This window comes from Herpailurus yagouaroundi, unplaced genomic scaffold (assembly GCF_014898765.1).
Source record: "Herpailurus yagouaroundi ecotype Mexico unplaced genomic scaffold, PumYag 184, whole genome shotgun sequence".
Taxonomy (NCBI): Eukaryota; Metazoa; Chordata; class Mammalia; order Carnivora; family Felidae; genus Herpailurus; species Herpailurus yagouaroundi.
In genome coordinates, this window is record NW_024412415.1 from 28,992,902 (window position 1) to 29,012,581 (window position 19,680).

General features: G+C 37.4%; 1 protein-coding gene across 9 annotated transcripts in view; it reads right to left on the reverse strand.

Moving 5' to 3' along the window:
* Nucleotides 1-19,680, reverse strand: part of HERC1 (HECT and RLD domain containing E3 ubiquitin protein ligase family member 1) — a 190,220-nt gene that overhangs the window by 146,647 nt on the left and 23,893 nt on the right. The window lies entirely within an intron of this gene.

Here is a 19,680-nt window from a genome sequence, read left to right on the forward strand (position 1 = left end):
AAGCATGGCTGAAATTCATAAGACTAACAATACCAAACGTTAGCATGGATGTAGAGTAACCAAAACTCTCACAAATCGTTTGCAGGAGTGTAAAATGGAACAACCACTTCAGACAACCACTGATAGTTTCTTATAAAACTAAAAATATCCCTACTCGATGACCCAACAATTTCTTTCCTAGGGATTTACCTAAAAGAAAACATATGTCCGTAAAACAGACTTAAATAAAAATATGGTTACCGCTAGAAGGTAAAGGCATGAATAAACTGGGAAGGAGCATGAAGGAGCTTCATGAGGTGAATATTGGATTACCCAAGCACATCCATTTCTCAAAGCTCAGTAAACATACATTTAAGATTTTTACATTTCACTGAATGTGAATTTTATCTCAATAAACAATGAATTCTAGTTGATATGCATACTGAAGTATATTTAGGGGGCAAGTATACTGATGTAATTTATTTTGAAATGCATCAAAAATTGAGATGCACTGATGTATATCTTTATATATATATATATCTTTATACATATCTATATATATATGATAGGTATGTGATAAAACAAAAATAGTAAATTAGTAATGGTAGAATCTCAGTGGCAAGTATATGTCTGTTCATTTCAAAATCTTTCAACTGTGGGGAGCACCTGGCTGGCTCAGTTGGTACAGCATGCGACTCTTGATCTGAGGGTTGTAAATTCACATTCTACCTTGGGTTTAGAGATTACTTTAAAAAATCTTTAGGGACACTGGCTGGCTCAGTCGGTGGAACACAGGACTCTCATTCTTAGGGTTGTGGGTTCTAATCCCACATTGCGTGTAGAGATTACTTATGTTTGCAATTTTCATCATAAATTACTGCAGGGTAGGTGGAGACTAAGTCTGCAAAAAGGAAGTCATTACAGTTGGTAGTAGAAGAACATCCTCAAATACTGAAGGGCAAGTTGGTAGAACATCCTCAAATACTGAAGGGCATTTCATTTTCATGATATAGGTAAATCTTCAAGAAAAAGCACATGTTATAGAGATCCTAGGCCATCTAAAGGAGTTTCTTATTTCTCAGTATGCCCTGTTAAATTCTAAATATAAAATCTGATGACATTTCCCTTCTCAAGCTTATGATTACTATGCTTAATTATCTTCATTATATACTCAAAGTATGTACTTAGGAAGGGGGGGAAAACATAAGCCTCCTCCCACTTCATTTGGTAATTATTTATTAAACATTGCGCAGATGATATAAAAGCACCTTATTTACCTTCATCCCTGCAACCCATAGGTAATTTTGTTCTTTTTAATTTTGCTAGTTTGATAGCTATAAAGGGATATGTTGTTGCTCTAACTTCAATTTCCCTGATTACTAATAAATCTGAACAGCTTATGTTTATTGATCATTTCAATACACTCTTCTGGGAAATGTTTGTTCGTGTCCTTCTAGTCACGTATTTTTCTATCAGGTTATCTTGTCAACTTGTGAAAGGTTTCTGTATTCTATCAATGTCCTCAAAATACAAATATTTCTTCTAAATCTTTTTACATACACATACATCTCTTTTATAGCTCTTGCTTTCCATCTTCAGTTAAAAGAGTACCCACACACACTCATACCCAGATTACACATGAATTCTGGATTATGTATTCACCTGGACTTTCTTGAGGTATTTTTGTTGTTTTTACACCGGTCTTTAATCCACATGGAATTTAAATAAACTCTGCATTTATTTGGAACTGTAACAAGCTCTACATGTAAAAGTGGTTCCAAGTTTACTGTTTCCAGGTGTATGGCCAGTTATACCACCACAATTTAAGTAATCCAGGACTTCCAAGATGGCTGAGGCCAATGCAAGCTGAATGAGTATTTCCCCAAATTTCTTTCCATAACAAGAAGGAAAAATTCTATTCTACACAAAACCACACACACAGCATAATTTGAAGATACAGAATTTGAAGAAGCAAACTGCAAAGTAACTGTGAATAAAACAGAAAAATCACCAATCTCAGTGTACACACTGTTACTTTGAGGTTTTGTGGAAGCAAAAGCAGACTAAGAAAAACTGTACAAAAGACAAAAAAGGAAGTACAGTGAAAGGGCCCACAGGTGATTTGGAATGACTGCCAAAGAAGTTATATCCACACTAAATCTGAAAACACTACAAATGTGTCCAGACAAATCACAGACTACAGGAACTCATTTAATTTAAAGAGTCAGACGGGATTTAAATGAGCAGGTACAATTTTAAAAAGACAGGTAATTTAAACGAGCATTCCTGGAAAAGCAGAGGGGAGGGAAAAAAAGACAAACAGGAAGAGAGAATCATCTTTTTGGCAACTGGGTGAAGGGTAAAAGAAAAAAGGAGGAAATGTTTACGGTTCTGAGAGAGAGGACAACCATAAAATTGTCAACATAACAAAACTTCACTCAAACAAACCAACCAAAAAAACCCTCTAAAGTACTTGGACTTTGCTATATTAACAGAAGAGGGTGACATTAAATTAAGAATATTATAAAATACCCAATACCATAAAAATGAACAAGAGAAAAGTCCATACAAAGCTACTGTAGAAAATCAAGAAAGAAAATTTCACATATAACTGATAGAAATCTTTCAGACAACAAAAAAACAAACAAAAAAAATACAAGTTAATAATCTAAACAAAATTAAACACACTGAAACATACGAAGGTACAAAAAAAATCTGAATTGGAAATTTAAAAACAAAGCAAGAACAGACTAACAAAAAAAGGTTTAAAAAAAAGGAAAGGAAAGAGAACACAAGGGAAGGAAGGGAAAGAAAGGAAATCATAAAAGAGGGGCACCTGGGTGGCTCAACTGGTTAAGCATCTAACTCTTGATTTCATCTCAGGTCATGATCTCAAGTTTGTGAGTTCAAGCCCTGCATTAGGCTCTGCACTGACAGCCTGAAGCCTGCTTGGGATTCTCTCTTTCCCTCTCTGCCCCTCCCCGACTTGTGCTCTCTCAAAATAAACAAATAAATAAATAAAATGACATAAAAGAAAATAAAGAGTCAGAGAGAAATTAGCAGAAACAGAAGACAGGCAAAGGAGGACAGTTGTACTATTAACTACCTGAAGAAGTTTAAAAAAGAGTGTGTGCAAGCTGGTTTTAAAGCTACAAGCCAAGAAATCTCACCAGAAACAAAGAATTTCAATCAACACAATAAGGGCTCACAATTACCTGGGAAAATTATCCCAGAACAATCAGTTTTAGGACATTAACCTAGTTAAACTATTAGATTTCAAAGATAAAGATAAATAATCCTCAAGACCTCCAGGCAAAAAGATTCAATAACTTTAAAAGGCAAAAGAATTAGGGGTGCCTGGCTGACTCAGGCGGTAGGGCATGTGACTCTTGATGTCAGGGTGAGCCCCATGTTGGATGTAGAGATTACTTAAAAAAGTAAATAAAGTAAAAGGCAGAAGAATTAGACTGACATCACATATGTTAAAACCAACCAAATAGCACAGCAACAGCTTTTGTAAAGCAAAAACAAAAACAGGAAATGCAATGAAACAGAACCACACTAATGATGGGAGACTTTAATATACCACTCTCAGTACAGATGGATCAAGTGGACAAAAATAAAGAAACAGAAGATCTAAACAACAAAATAATTCACTCTTTTCCCATTAATACAATCTATTTCTGGATTCTCTACTCTGGTCCACTTGTTCATTCTTAGGCCAACAGCGACTTTATTACAGTGGCTTTGTAACTGTTCTGATGGATGGTAAGACAAGTCCCTAACCTTTAAAATTATATTCAGTCACATGCTACCTCCCTCAACACATTACTAATGTTCTCATTTGAATTACACTGAATTTATATATTAATTTTCAGAAAACAGACATTTTGGGAGCACCTGAGTGGCTCAATCAGTTAAGCATTCAACTCTTGATTTCAGCTCAGGTCACGACCTCAGTTTGTGAGTTCAAGCCCTGCATCATGTTCTGCACTGACAGCATGAAGCCTGCTTGGGATTCTCTCTGTCACTCCCCGCTCCCCTCCTTGCTCACGTTCTCTCTCTCAAAATAAACCAACATTAAAAATAAATTAATTAAAAAATTATAATGCTAGAATAACCAAATGTGGTTCTTACACATGAACAGACATATTACATTAGAAAATATCAAAAGAAAAGAACTGAGAGTCCAGGAGATCCAAGTATATACAAAAAATTAGTACATGATAAATGTTGGCATATGATAAAGGTTTTAATCCTAATGAATGCACATACACTACATCCCAATGTGTACAAGGCCCCATGTGTTTTTTTTGTGTTTTTTTTTTTTTTTTCCAACGTTTATTTATTTTTGGGACAGAGAGAGACAAAGCATGAACGGGGGAGGGGCACAGAGAGAGGGAGACACAGAATCAGAAACAGGCTCCAGGCTCTGAGCCATCAGCCCAGAGCCCGACGCGGGGCTCGAACTCACGGACCGCGAGATCGTGACCTGGCTGAAGTCGGACGCTCAACCAACTGCGCCACCCAGGCGCCCCAAGGCCCCATGTTTAAGGACTTTCAATACACTCTCATTATAATAGGGAAAAACCAAAACATTCATCAATAGGGAAGAGATAACTAAAATGTTGTATATTCAAATGATGCCAAAGTATAAACTTTATACTATAAAAAAGTTAACACATGCAATTCAACAAAAATAACATAATTTTCTAATTATCAAAACAAGACTTAGTGTTTAAGGAACACAAAAAACAACCCTAGAGGAGCTGTACTGCATAAGTTAACAGCAAAGCATCAGGGGCACTGGCTGCTCAGTATGTAGAATGTGCGACTCTTAAACTCGGGGTTGTTAAATTCAAGCCCCATGTCAGGTGTAGAGATTACTTAAAAAATAAAATGAATTAATTAAAAAGGGGGGCACCTGGGTGGCTCAGTTGGTTAAGCGTCTGACTCTTGATACTGGCTCAGGTCATGATCTCATGGTTTGGTTCGTGAAATCAAGCCCTGCACTGGGCTTGTGCTGATAGCATGGAACCTGCTTGAGATTCTCTCTCTCCCTCTGTCTCTGCCCCTTCCCTGCTCACTCACACATGCTCTCGCTCTCTCCCAAAATAAGTAAGTAAACGTTAAAAAAAAATTGGAAAGTAAAAGCATCAAAGTCAGCCAGGCTGGCTAAGTTTGAATCTCATCTACATTACTTACTGGCTATTAACCAAGGCCAAGTTCTAGGTTTGAATCTAGGCTGTTATCATTTACTGGCTATTGACCAAGGCCAAGTTCCTTAATTTCTCCAAAGCTCCAAGTGCTTTCTGTAAATTATAGGATAATACAGAGAACCCTCTATGGTTATCACGCATACAGAGTTCTTAGAATCACTGCCTGAAACATAGTATACACTCAATAAATGTAAACTGCTATTATAATCATTACTATTTTGTTCCTTATTGCTATCTCTACCAAATATTGGTTATAGATATATGTGGAGATGTATATAAAAGTTTTTTTTTTTAAAGATTAGAAGGACAGACCCCCCCCCCCAAACTCATGACAGCGATTGCCTAGGGGGGATGGCAGGTGTCCAACAGGACATTAACTTTATTTATGTTTCCATTCTCTTATGTTTAAATTCATCACATAAACATGACAAAATTTTAACATTGTTAAATGATGGCAGAAAACAAAGAAGAGTCCTTTTTTATTCTTGTACTTCTCTTCAGTCTTAAATTTTTCTCACAAAAAGGAAAAACAAAAAAGCTTGTATGACCATACTGTTTTCAATTATAATATAATCAAAATTTATCATCACTGTCCCATTACTGTTTTAATTTTTAATAGGCTTGTTTTCACAAAAAGCATTTTAACAAAAAAAATCCTAAAAATTTCTTTTTTTTTTTAAGGATTGATTTTATCTATCTTGTTCTAACAGTAACACAGGTTTGGAAAACAAAAATCAAATAACATAGGTTTAATAGCGTTTATCCTTTCTCATGCATACAGAAATCTGCAGTTATAGGACAAATACCGTAAAGCTGATATATTCATCAGCATGCTACCTCAGACACCGTGATAGTTTTACTTACAATTTGTCATTCTGCATATGTATTACACATAAATAAGAGAAACATAACTTCTGGGTATATTCTGATGATGTATTCTGTAAAACAGAAAAATGAATCATCAGAGCAAGATTTGCCAAAGACAAGGGGATGATGCCTTATGAACAATTCTGATCAATGGAGAAAGGTTTAAACAACAAAATACTGCAGCAGACTAAACACTTTCAATAAAACTTTTGAAGTACTGGATAAATTCTACCTAGTTCTTTTTTTAATACATTATGTTGTAGGCAAATAAAAAGATAAAAAAACAATTCATCAAGGGTGTTCAAATTACAAATTCTGGTTCCTTCAGTGCTAAACCACTAATAATAAACTAATATCCACTGGGATGTCTCCATTTTTCAAGCTATTCAAGCCATTCACATCAGCTACAACCCAAAGATCCTCTCTAAATGTGAAAAATTAGAATACATTAAATTTCTCCTTCACTTACACAAAATATAAAGTTAGCATTTCTTCAAATACTAACTATAGTATTTGAAAACTATAAAACTTCAAAAACTATAAAAGCTAGTTTCCAATCATCTGTTTTGAAACCATATTACCTACTTAGCTAAAGAATCTCCAGTGTTGATGTCCTACAATTGTTCAAAAACAAAGCAAAATTGTTTATTTAATCAACTTTCTGATGTAGTTTTATTACAAAAAACTGTCCAACTGGGGCAAGGCGCAGTAAGTGATAACTGATTTAATTTTTTCATTTTCCCTGAAACTCCAAGAAAGTATATAGTAGGTTCACAAAGTTTATATCTTTGTATTCAATCAACCAACATTTTCAAATCTTAGAAAGTCACAAGCCAGTTTATCAACCTCCTACCTTAGCTACAAACAAGACACGCATGATTCAATATATATTAGAATGGAATTAGGAAATTAAGATGCTACTAGCCAAGAAACAGCCTTGGGCAAAAATGCTTACTCCCCAGAGCACATATGAAAAAATAAGAGAATCGAATGAAATAATCTCCAAAGCTCCTTCCAGTTTTAAAATACTATGGACCTTTATATTTAAAATAATCCCCTCAAAATAAAATAAAACCCAAATGTTTAATAACATTCAAATTTGGATCCTACTACATTCTACCCACTTCTGGAAAGAATACAAAAACACTGCACTAGGTTACAGTATACACCAAATTATTTAATTTTTTAAAAGTTTTATTTAAAGTAATCTCTACACCCCATATGGGGCTTGAACTCACAACCACGACATCAAGAGTCGCAGGCTCTTCCTACTGAGCCAGCCAGGTGCTCCCCAAATCATTTAATTTTTAAAAATTTAAAAATTTGTTCCATATTGCTCCTGTCTTATGGTTTTTTATGATAATTAAAATATCTGAAATCTAATAAATACTTAAACTCTAAAGACTTGTTAATTTTAAACTTTAATCAAATTTTTTTAATTAAAAAAATTTACATTAGAAACTACTGGCTTTAGTCATATTTCAGTGCCCTTATCCACATGTTAATGTCAACTGGATCTTGAAAAGCAGGGTGGGGGGGAGGGACTTACATAATTTGATAAGATCACATAAAAGGTAAATGTCAGAATAAGGATTTAAACACAAGTCCCCAGAGTCTGAAGCTGAATGCAATTTCCACAGTCCCATAGTATCATTCCCTGGAAAAATTAATTCTAAATGCAGGCTAGCTTTAAGAATCAAGAGTGAGAGCTTGACAAAATACACATGTGCAGCTCCCCAACCATAACCTACCCCACCAAAGAATTTCTTTTTAAGAAGTGTGATACTGCAACCCCCCCATCTTCACCTTTGACATCAGTGCCTAAGGATGATAGCTGTGACATTGTGATTTACAATAAGAAATATATTTATACTTGGTTTTTGTCCCGATTTTGTCCCCAATCCTAGCAGAAAGCTCCTAAAACCCTTGGAATTTGCTGTGATGTCTTTTGTTACATTAATGAAGTGACTTGGGTGCCTGAGTGGCTCAGTCAGTTGAGCATCCCACTCTTGATTTCCGCTCAGGTCATAATCTCATGGTTCATGGGTTTGAGCCCCTCACTGAGCTCTGTGTTGACTGTGCAGAGCCTGCTTGAGATTCTCTTTCTCTCTCTCTCTCTGCCCCTCCCTCGCTTATGCTCCCGCTCTCTCTCAAAATAAATAAACTGAAAAAAAGTTTTTAAAAATAGAGAAGTAACTTTTGGAAAGTACCTGAGGACAGGGGCTACACTCTAACCTCTGGGGAGGGGAGAGTTAACTAAAGATCGACTTCAATCATCACTGGCCAAATATTTAATCAATCATGCCTCTGTAATCAAACCTCTCAAAAAGAGGGAGGCACTTGGCTGGCTCGGTCAGTAAAGTGTGCAACTCTTGATCTTGGGATTGTGAGTTTGAGCCCCATGCTGGGTATATAGGGATTACTTACAAATAAAATCTTAAAAAGCAGGGGCGGGGCGGGGGGAGGTATAGAGAGCTTCCAGGTTGGTGAACACATGGAGAGTCAGGGAGAGTGTCATGCTCCAAGAGGGCATGGAAGCTCTGCACTCTCCTTCCCCATACCTTGCCCCATGCATCTCTTCCATCTGGCTGTTCCTAAGTTATATCCTTTTATGAATAAACTGGTAATCTAGTAGGTAAAATGTTTCTGAGTTCAGTAAGTCACTCTAGCAAATTAATCAAACCCAAAGAGGGGTCGCTGGAACCTCCAAGCTATAGCCAATTGGCCAGAAATACAGGTGACAACATGTACTTGTGATTGGCATGAGGGGGGTGGTGGCAGCCTTGAAGGACTGAACCCTTAACCTGTAGGACCTGACACATCTCCAGGTAGATAGTGTCATAGTGAGTTGAATGGCAGGACGACAAGCTGGTGTCCAAAAACCGCTTGGTTTTGTGGATAAAACCCACACATCAAAAGTGTAACTGGGATCAGAACTATACATCTAACTGAAAATTCTCTCTGTGCTGACCCATTATGGTAGCATCCTTACTCCGCTCCCTGGTAACAGGTTCTCCCTCACTCTGTTTATCCTCCATCTTTCTACAACTCTTATGCTCTTGTTTCAAGCCTCAAACAGCCATTGGTTTACCAGGTAAAGGCCAACTGCTTTACCTCCTTACAATTAGGAATTTAGGTACTTCCTCAGTTTATCTTCTTCTACCCTCTCCCATGCAAGACGTTTCAGAACTTGAAAACTAGGCTAATTCTCTCACAGGATACCTCTCACTTTGAACTGTAATTAGAGTTTTTTCACTCTAACCCTAATAGATAATACACTCCCTTGGATGGGGACTCCATCTTACTCAATTTTAATTCCCTAGCATGCAACCTAAAAAATTACAGTGTTTGTTAAATTAACAGATTAATTACAACTAATGTCTACATTTAAATAATATTAGCTACCAAAAGAGTAACTTTCAGACAAGTCAACTTTAAATCAGTCAGTTAATGATTGACTAAAGGCCACTTTAGGGAGTTGTACAACTAAATTACAAACTGTAATTCAATAGAGACAACCTCTTTTACCTACCTTTTTCCTCAGTTCAGGGCTGATACATGACAAGTCTTCAAGAAATGGTTGCTATTATCATTATCATCCCCAACCATAGTTATAGTTACTATTCATATATTATCTATACCCAACCCCTAACCTCAAGTGTAAAAGTCTAAAACAACTCAAGTCTAGAAGTATAGAACTTTTAAAAATGTAGAAGAATTCAAGTGTGTCTGAATTATAAGTATAATATCGTTCCTTGCCCCAAGTATCCAAAGGAGGCAATGATCAGAAAGCCCCCGGAAGTTATTACGTATCCTCGGAGAGCAGTGGAGGTCAGAGTTATGAGAAACTGGGGACTTTGAAAGCAAAGAAAATAGAATTTGAGCAAAGATAAGATGGAAGGTAATGAAACAGTAAAATACTACAAAATGACAGTATTTAATTAACAAAGATAGCTGCAAGAAAGACTAAAAATGCAGAGAAGCAAGATCAGAGAATTTCTGTGAGCAAATTTCAGGAGCTATTCCTAAGTCTGGCTCAAGATTCTGTGAAACGAAATGAAGGGAAAACAAACCAGAGGCTCATCTCAATTGACTCAGAAAACGCATTTCATGGGAAAAACAATCAAACTAAGAACAGAAGGAAACTACCTCAACGTAATAAAAGCATTATATGAAAACCCATGGCAAACATCATACTCAATGATAAAAGCTTTAAAGCAAGGATGTCTACTTTCACCACTTCCATTCAACATAGTACATATTCTAATGAGAGCAATTAGGCAAGAAAAATAAATAAAAGGAATCCAAACTAGAAGTAAAATGAGCTCTGTTCACAGATATCTTACATGTAGAAAACCCTACTAAGTCCACACACACACACACACACACACACACACACACACACACACTGTTAGAACTCATAAAGGAATTCAGCAAAGTAGCAGGACACAAAGCCAACACACACACACACAAAATCAGTTGCATTTCTGTAACTAATGATGAACAATCTAAAAACAAAATTATGAAAACAATCCCAATTATAATAGCATCAAAGAGAATACTGAGGAACTAACTTAACCAAGAAGGTGAAAAACTTACACCATGAAAACTATAAAACACTGCTGAAAAAAATAGATGTTGAGAAATATTCTCTCCACTAAAATATATGTTTTATTTATTTATTTTTTAGTTTATTTATTTATTTATTTTGAGAGAGACAGAAACAGCATGGAGGGGGCATGGGAAGGCGGATGCAGAGAAAGAGAATGAGAATCTCAAGCTGGCTCCACAGCACTGTCAGCACAGAGCCTGACCTGAGGCTCAAACCCACAAAACCAGGAGATCATGACCTGAGCTGATACCAACATTTGGAACCTTAACCGAATGAGCCATCCAGGTGCCCCTGTTTGTTTTTTTAAATAAAAAGTTAATCAATTTAAAAGGGGGAAAAAAAAACATTAAAATTTTCTCAGAAGCTTTTCAATAGTTTTACTCTAAAAAACAGAATCTGTCCATAGTTGTTAAAAAAGCCAAGAAATGACCTCTCTCCCCTGCTCTCCCTTCTACAAGTTATCTCTGAGATATTTAATTCCTGGAAGGAGTCATGCTCCTCCCTTTCTACCGCAGGACACTTGCACATGAAGTTCTCCCTACTTACAGCCTGCCTTCTCCATCCCACACTCTTTCACCCAGTTACTGTCTAGTCATAAGATATCAGTTTAGGGGCACCTGGGTGGTGCAGTCGGTTAAGCGTCCGACTTCAGCCAGGTCACGATCTCGCGGTCCGTGAGTTCGAGCCCCGCGTCAGGCTCTGGGCTGATGGCTCGGAGCCTGGAGCCTGTTTCCGATTCTGTGTCTCCCTCTCTCTCTGCCCCTCCCCCGTTCATGCTCTGTCTCTCTCTGTCCCAAAAATAAATAAAAATGTTGGAAAAAAAAAAAAAAGATATCAGTTTAAATAGTACAGGGACATACTGGGTACTCCATAATTGCTAGTTGAATTAAATGTCACTTCCTCAGGGAAGCTACCCCTGACTCCACCCATAAGAGATCAAGTCCTTCTTTTAAAATGCTCACATAGTACCTAGTACTTAACTTCTCAGAATTTTCAATTTGCAATTATGTACTATTTGTGTGAGTATGTGTTTACTGTTCTCTCATACTAGTCTACAAAGTCATGAGGGCAAACATGCTTATATCTCCGGTGCTTAGCAAAGGTAAAGCACATAAAGGGACCTCAGTAAATATTTGCTGAACTGGGCTGAGCAATATGTGTCTATGTAATTCATTATTTACAATCTAATTTAAACCCAGATATTATTTTACTCTGAGCTGATATATAACAGAAGTACTTTAAAAGAACGGATTCCAGGGGCTCCTGGGTGGCCCACTCAGTTGAGCATCCTACTCTTAACTTCAGCTCAGATCATGATCCCAGGGTCATGGGATCAAGCCCCAAGTGGGGCTCTGCACTGAGCGAGGAGTCTACTTAAGATTCTCTCTCCCTTTGCCCCCTCCCGTTAGTGCACTCTCTCTCAAATAAAAAAAAATTTATAAATAAACAAACAAACAAACTGATTCCAAGGATGGAGGTACCACATGCACAGACCACATGAATTCTGTCTTCAGTCCATTTCTGTCTCCTCTTCTCACTGTACATAATTTTTGGAATAATTCCAGCTACTCCCAAGGCTTTCACGTGCCTCTCATATGCTAACGAAATCTAGTCCAAATTTTTCTCTCCTGAGCTCCAGACCTGAATATCCACTGCTAACATAATATACCCACTAAAATGTCCCAAACGAATCTTAAATTCAACATGTTGAAAACTGAACCTGTCATTCACCACCACCCCCTGCCACACTCACACTCATCAATAAATTTATGAAACTCTAAATTTATGAATTTAGAGATTCATAAAAGAAAAACATCAATGAGAATACTTATTAACGGCATTATCAAGGAAGTGCAGAAGGGACAGCCCATCTGCAAAGTTCTGCAACTGAAAATTAAGTGCACATTGTAATCCAGCTCTACCTACCCCTGCCCCAAGTAGTTCCCTTCTAGAGGGTTTTACTAGGCTGACTTATTTTGGCTCTCATTAAACCATACAAATTTTCAGTGTTTAGCTACACAAAATTAAACAGCTGATAAAAAGGAAAAAACTTCTTTTTTTGTTATTATCCCTATTTAGAAAGTGAGTACACTTAGAAAAGGAAGAGACTTGCTGAGTTCGCTGGCAAATTGTTTTGCTACATCAATAATGAGAACTAGTTAAATAAACCAGGAAGCAGACCTGCTTATGCAGCGAGTAAAGAACTACAGGCAAAATCAAATCAATCTAATGGGTTTTCGCTTGTATTCAAAAACCACCAATTCACAATCCTGATGAACCAGCTAAATGCTGGCAAAGAAAAAAACTGCTGTTGTCTTGTTTTATTTTGTTTAATTTACAGTAATGATTTATACCACTGAAAGACAATTGTTCTTTTTTCTATTCATGGTCCAATGCACAAATCCAAATTTAATTATGTACATAAATTACCAAATTCACCAGTGAAAAGTGGGGCTGGAAAAACTACCAAAGGACTGGAAAATAAACCAAATAGCACTACTACTATCTTTGTAAAACTGAAATAAATGAAACAAGCTGAAGGATTTGAGCACACGGGTAGACTAAATAGTTCTTATAAGTGAATTTATCAAATAATGAAGCTTTTTTTTTTAGTTTGTTTATTTATTTATTTATCGAGAGAGAGAGAGAGAGAGAGAGAGAGAACGCATGCACACACAAGCGGGGAGGAGCAGGGAGAGAGAAAGAATCCCAAGCAGCCTCCTCACTGTCGGTGCAGAGCCCAACGAGGGAAAGATCCCACGGAACTGTTAGACCATGACCTGAGCCGAGATCAAGAGTCCGACACTTACCCAAATGAGCCACCCAGGCTCCCCAAATTGTGAAGCTTTCTAATGCTCTACTCTCTAGGTGAACAGAGCAGTAACGGTAGCTAACATTCACTGAGCACTTTCTATGTGACAGGCACAGTGCGAAACCCTTTACATGTATTATCTTATTTAATCTCAGAACAACTCTATAAAATACTCTTGTTATTCCCATTTGCCAAGAAAGGAAATGGAGGCACAGAGAGGCTAAATACAGTTTGCCCAACGTCACAGTGCCAGTAAATGATAGAGTAAGCATGCAAACCAGAGCGGTCTGACACTCAACCACTAAACCACTAAATCATGCTGCTTCTTATCACTATCATGGTGGTTTCACATGTCCTATATCACTTTAAATTTAAAAAATTAAAAACCTCAGAAGGTTTCAATGAATCAACAGTTCATTCTCAGAGTCCTATTGCTATGATAATACCTGTTCTTCCTAGCACTCTCTCAAGATCATTAAATCATCCCAATCAAGTAACAAAAACAACATAATAATTTTCAGTCCTTATCAGAAATTGGCAGGATAGAAATGCAAAGGACTACCACACTGAGATATCACCTCACGCCAGTCAGTGTGGCTAAAATGAACAAATAAGGAGACTATTAGATGCTGGAGAGGATGTGGAGAAACGGGAACCCTCTCTCACTGTTGGTGGGAATGCAAACTGAGGCAGCCACTCTGGAAAACAGTGTGGAGGTTCCTCAAAAAATTAAAAATAGATCTATCCTATGACCCAGCAACAGCACTGCTAGGAATTTACCCAAGGGATAAGAGGTGCTGATGCAGAGGGGCACTTGTACCCCAATGTATATAGCAGCACTTTCAACAATAGCCAAATTATGGAAAGAGCCTAAATGTCCATCAACTAATGAATGAATAATGAAATTGTGGTTTATATACACAATGGAATACTACTTGGCAATGAGAAAGAATGAAATATGGCCTTTTGTAGCAACGTGGATGGAACTGGAGAGTGTGATGCTAAGTGAAATAAGTCACACAGAGAAAGACAGATACCATATGTTTTCACTCTTATGTGGATCCTGAGAAACTTAACAGAAGACCATGGGGGAAGGGAAGGGAGGAAAAAAAAAAAAAAAAAAAAAAGGTTAGAGAGGGAGGGAGCCAAACCAGAAGAGATTCTTAAAAACTGAGAATAAACTGAGGGTTGATGGGGGGTGGGAGGGAGGGGAAAGTGGGTGATGGGCATTGAGGGGGGCACCTGTTGGGATGAGCACTGGGTGTTGTATGGAAACCAATTTGACAATAAATTTCATATTTAAAAAAAGTGCAAAGGACTGAAAATAGCAAGACAATTTTGACAGAAAACAAAATTGAGGAATTTCCATTATGTGTCTTTAAGGCTTATTATAATACAGTAATCCAGACATGTGTATTGGCATCAAGATAGATCAACAGAACAGAACTGCAAGTCCAGAAACAGACCTACACATACATGGCCAGTTAATATTTAACTAAAGTGCCAAGGCAGTTTAACGGGAAAGAAAAATCTTCAACAAAGGGTGCTGGAACAACTAGATATACATACGGGAAAAAAATGAACTTCAACCCTAATTTCACACCATCTACGAAAATCAACTCAAACTGGTTCATAGACCTAAATGTAAGAGCTAAAACTATAAAAATTTCTAGAGGAAAACATAGGAAAAATTCTTAGCAACCCTGGGTTAGGCAAATATTTGTTAAATAGGACTCAAAAAATTGATACATTAGACTCCATCAAAATTAAAAAGTTTTTCTCTTCAAAAAGCACTATTAAGAAAATCAAAAGGCATGCCCCAAACTGAAAGAAACTATTTGCAAAACATATACCTAACAAAGGACTTGTAGCAAGAATACACAAAATGAACCCATGCAATTCAATAGTATGAAAATTTTTAAGTAGACAAAATATTTGAACAGACATTTCACCAAAGATCTATAAACGGCCAAATAAGCATAAAGAAGATGCTCAACATTATCACTAAAGAAATGCAAATTACATGATGATTCTATTACAAACCCACTAAAATGGCTAAATTTATTCAAACAGATAATACCAAGTATGGGTGAGGATGTGGAACAACTAAAAATCTCATAAACTGCTGGTGGTATGCAAAAGGGAAAAGTGTTTGGCAATTTATTATAAAACTAAACATATACTGTACTTACCATATATGCAGCAATTCTACTCCTTAAGGATTTGCCCAGAAAAATTAAAACACATGACTACATAAAAACCTACACCTAAAAGTCCAAAGCAGCTTTATTCATAACTGCCAAAAACTAGAAATTCAAGTGTTCATCAACTGACAGAAAATTAATAGTCTACCAATACAACAGCATACTACTCAAAAATAAAAAGTAATGTACTGATACAAGCAAGAACATGGATGAATCTCAAAACCACTATGCTAAATGAAAGAAGCCAGATACCAAAGACCACATAACTACGCCACCATATGTGTAAAATTCTAGAAGAAGTAAAAGTATAATCATAAAAAGCAGATCAGTGGTTGTCAGTGACTAAAGGAATAAGAGCAGATTAACTGCTAAGAGGTACAGGGGATGACTGGAAATGGACTTTCTGGGGATGATGAAAATGGACTATATTGTGATTATGGCAGCAACAAAATGACATACATTTGTCAAAATGTATCAAATTATTCACTTAAAATGGTGAGTTTTATTGTATACTAATTAAGCCTCAATTTAAAGCTGACCTAAAACACACAAACAACAACAAAGAAAAAACCAGTAATTTACATGCCTCTTACCACCTTTTGTCCGCTTAATGCCCTAAAGTCCTCTTTTTCTTTGCAATATTCGTTTTCTTTCCTCTCTTTTTTTTTTTTTTAACATCAACCATTTCTGTTCATTACTAAAGCTTAAATCATCGTCACTATACAGATACCTCCCAAATCCTGGCTAGCACCTCTGCAGAACTCCAGTCTTTTGTTTCCAAATGTCTGGTGCACATTAAAACGTCAATGCTTCCCACCCTCAATTCATCATATCCAAAATTAACTTCACCACCTCTTCCCGCTTCCCCATCTCCTCATGCTCCCTTTCCCCTCCCCTATAAAACTTTACAGAACCAGCTCCTTCTGATACATCACTCAGGTATCACAGTCAAAAACTGTAATCTTTGACCCCACTCTGTCTTTTATGCTCTAGCCTAACTTTCCCTTCTCCCCACACCCCTCCCACCGCCACCTTTATAACCTGCCCTTTATAACTGCAATGAGCTCCTAAGGAATCTCTGCATTCCACTGCATCTACCTACTTCGGCTAGATTAAAGCTCAGTTCTAACCAATTAATCACTGCCCATAAAGAGGTCAATGGCTCTACCATTTCCTATGAAATTGAATACAAACCATCTAGAGGGAGCCAAGTCTGCCTTCCAATTTCATCTTCCACAACTCCCCTATACACATCCTAATCTTGAAAAACCAAACACTCCCCACCTCTGTGCTTTTGTTCATGCTATTTCTTGTAACTGACTGTCCTCACCTATCTAACCTTTACCTGTCATGATCCAGTTCTCTTTCAAAGGCCAATCTCAAAGGTCACCTCCTCCATGAAGACTTTCATGTTTTATTCACTCTATCTAACAATACAGAACTCATCACTTCCCCTTCTAGACTCTTGTAACACTTTGCTTACACATATTATGACACTTGTCACACTCTGCCTGATGTATTATTATTTGTATATTTGTCTTCATTACCACTAACCCATTCACTCTAGAACCAACCAGACTTAAGCCTTTCAAAACTGGTACTCTGTACTGCACCCTCTTTGTCCCTTTAAGCCAGTGGCATCCTACCTTTCTTGTTGCAGAGGCTCAGAACTCTGTAGTAGAAGAATTTATTGTGAGCTAATGAGTCTACAAAGAAATTTAAAAAGTATATAGCCCATGAGGGGCTACAGAGAGAAATCAAGTAAGAGATTGCATTCTGCCTTTTTTGTTGTAAGTGGAAACTCTGCCTGGAGAGAGATCTTTTTTTTAATGTTTATTTTTGAGAGAGAGACAGACAGAGAGTGAGCAAGGGAGGAATAGAGAGAGAGGGACACAGAATCCGAAGCAGGCTCCAAGCTCTGAGATGTCAGCACAGAGCCCGACGCAGGGCTTGAACCCACCAAACGCGAGATCATAACCTGACCCAAAGTTGGAGACTCAACTGACTGAGCGCTACCCTGGTGCCCCTGGAAAGAGATTTTTTTAAGGAGGCCCTCAAAATCCACCAAACCAGATCTTCCTGCATAACATTCCTCTGCTTACACATATACCGTAAATTAAAATGGGTCCTGGACTAGGCATTCTCTGTTTGACCTCAGTCTCCCCAAACAAACTTAATCTCTATTCTTCCATGATCTGCTTTGTACCTTTTGAGGCTGACCTCTAGGATTATACTGTCCAAGCTCCCCTGGCTTCCAGGTGGGTTGAGCCAATGAGAGGCACTAGAAGGAAATCAGAAAATGAGAAGAAAAAGAATTGGCAGACCTTATTTCCCTGGCTCTCTCCCCACCTCAGAACCCTTTCCTTTATGGCCACAGGTGCTATCCACTAGCTTGGCGTTCACTGTTTCAACTCTCATCAGGGCTTCAGTCTTCCTCCTCTTCTTGACCTCTGGCTTAAAAGTATCAACAACTTTCAGATATTATTGAGCCTTGAGAACTTCACAATCCCTTGTTGCTTTCCTTAAACTTACCCACCCAAACCTCTATAACTAGTCTATTTATTTCCTGCCAGGGCCCTGAGTGATATAGCTCCCTGGACTTAAAATTCCTCACTCTGCCTTTCAAGGTTTACAATCCACTGTTCCCTCCAACCTATCAAATCTTAACCATCACATGCTCCTTAGCAGTCTCCTGTTCTAGTCAGGCAGGCATCCCTCCCAATCCTTACCATCTGGAATGTATTGACCCCTACCTCCATACCCTCAGTCATGCTGTTGCCTGATAGATGGCCACCTGTCCTCTCTACTTAACAAATCCTGTACTTCTTCAGGTAATTCAGATCCTACCATCCCCTCCACCTCCCGCCCCCCCCAACACACACACAATTAAACCTATTCTTTTCTTTAAGTTTATTTATTTTTAGAGAAAGAGAGAGTGCATGGGGAAGGGGCAGAGAGACAGGGAGAGAATCTCAAGCAGGCTCTGCTAGTCCTATGACAGAGAGATCACAACCTAAGCCAATATCAAGAGTCATGTGCTAAACCGACTGAACCACCCAGGTGCCCCATAATTAAACCTGTTCTAACAACCTTAACCCAAGATTATCTTTTGCATGTTGGAATTTCCATGTCTCTTACATAGAAGAGCTTTGAAAACTAAAAACAAATGCTAGATACTGCACTGTATAGTCTCTAATTGTTAACCACATATCCTTCAAAGGGAAATAATTTGAGCTATTTTAAGTCCTTCTTTTATATTCCACCATGGAAATTAGAATAACATTAGAAATACATTAACTCTTGTTGACGAAATGTAATAAACAAAAATACATTCACCATAACATTCTAGTATAAAAAGTTTGTGATACCAAGCCAGAAACAAATTAACTATGTTTTTAATGATTCTATTTTCAAACTATGGCTGCTATCAACCTCGGGGTTTTTAGAAGATCAACACACTATCTAATGAAAGAATCTTTGAGAACAAAAGAGTAAAGCAAGTTATGAATCTGTCAAGTTCAACAACCTGTTATGCAAATAGATACAATTAGTCCAGAAATACGAAGAGAAATGCACATGCAGGATACCTTAATTTGTAGTTGGCCAGTGTACCAGACAATACCCTTCAACAATAATAGATTTTCAAGACACATGAAGAGACTAGTGGTCTTCATCATATACTGTTTGTAGAAAAAATCTCCTCCCCCGTCTTTGGACCATCAATTTGCTGGCATCTAAAGCCAAGTCACATCAATCATAATATCTTTTGGTAAATTTATCCTGACTGAATTCCCAGTGACATATCCAATTTACACTTCAAGAACTTATTCTTATGAGGTTCCCTAAAATAAAAAATAGAGACATGGCTAAAATGCAAGAAAAAGGTACTATGGCTAGTTCCTCACACAATCTCAGAATATGTGAATGTGATTTTGAAGAGAAAAAAAATTTTGAAGATTATATGAAAAGTTCTACTGGTATCAAAAG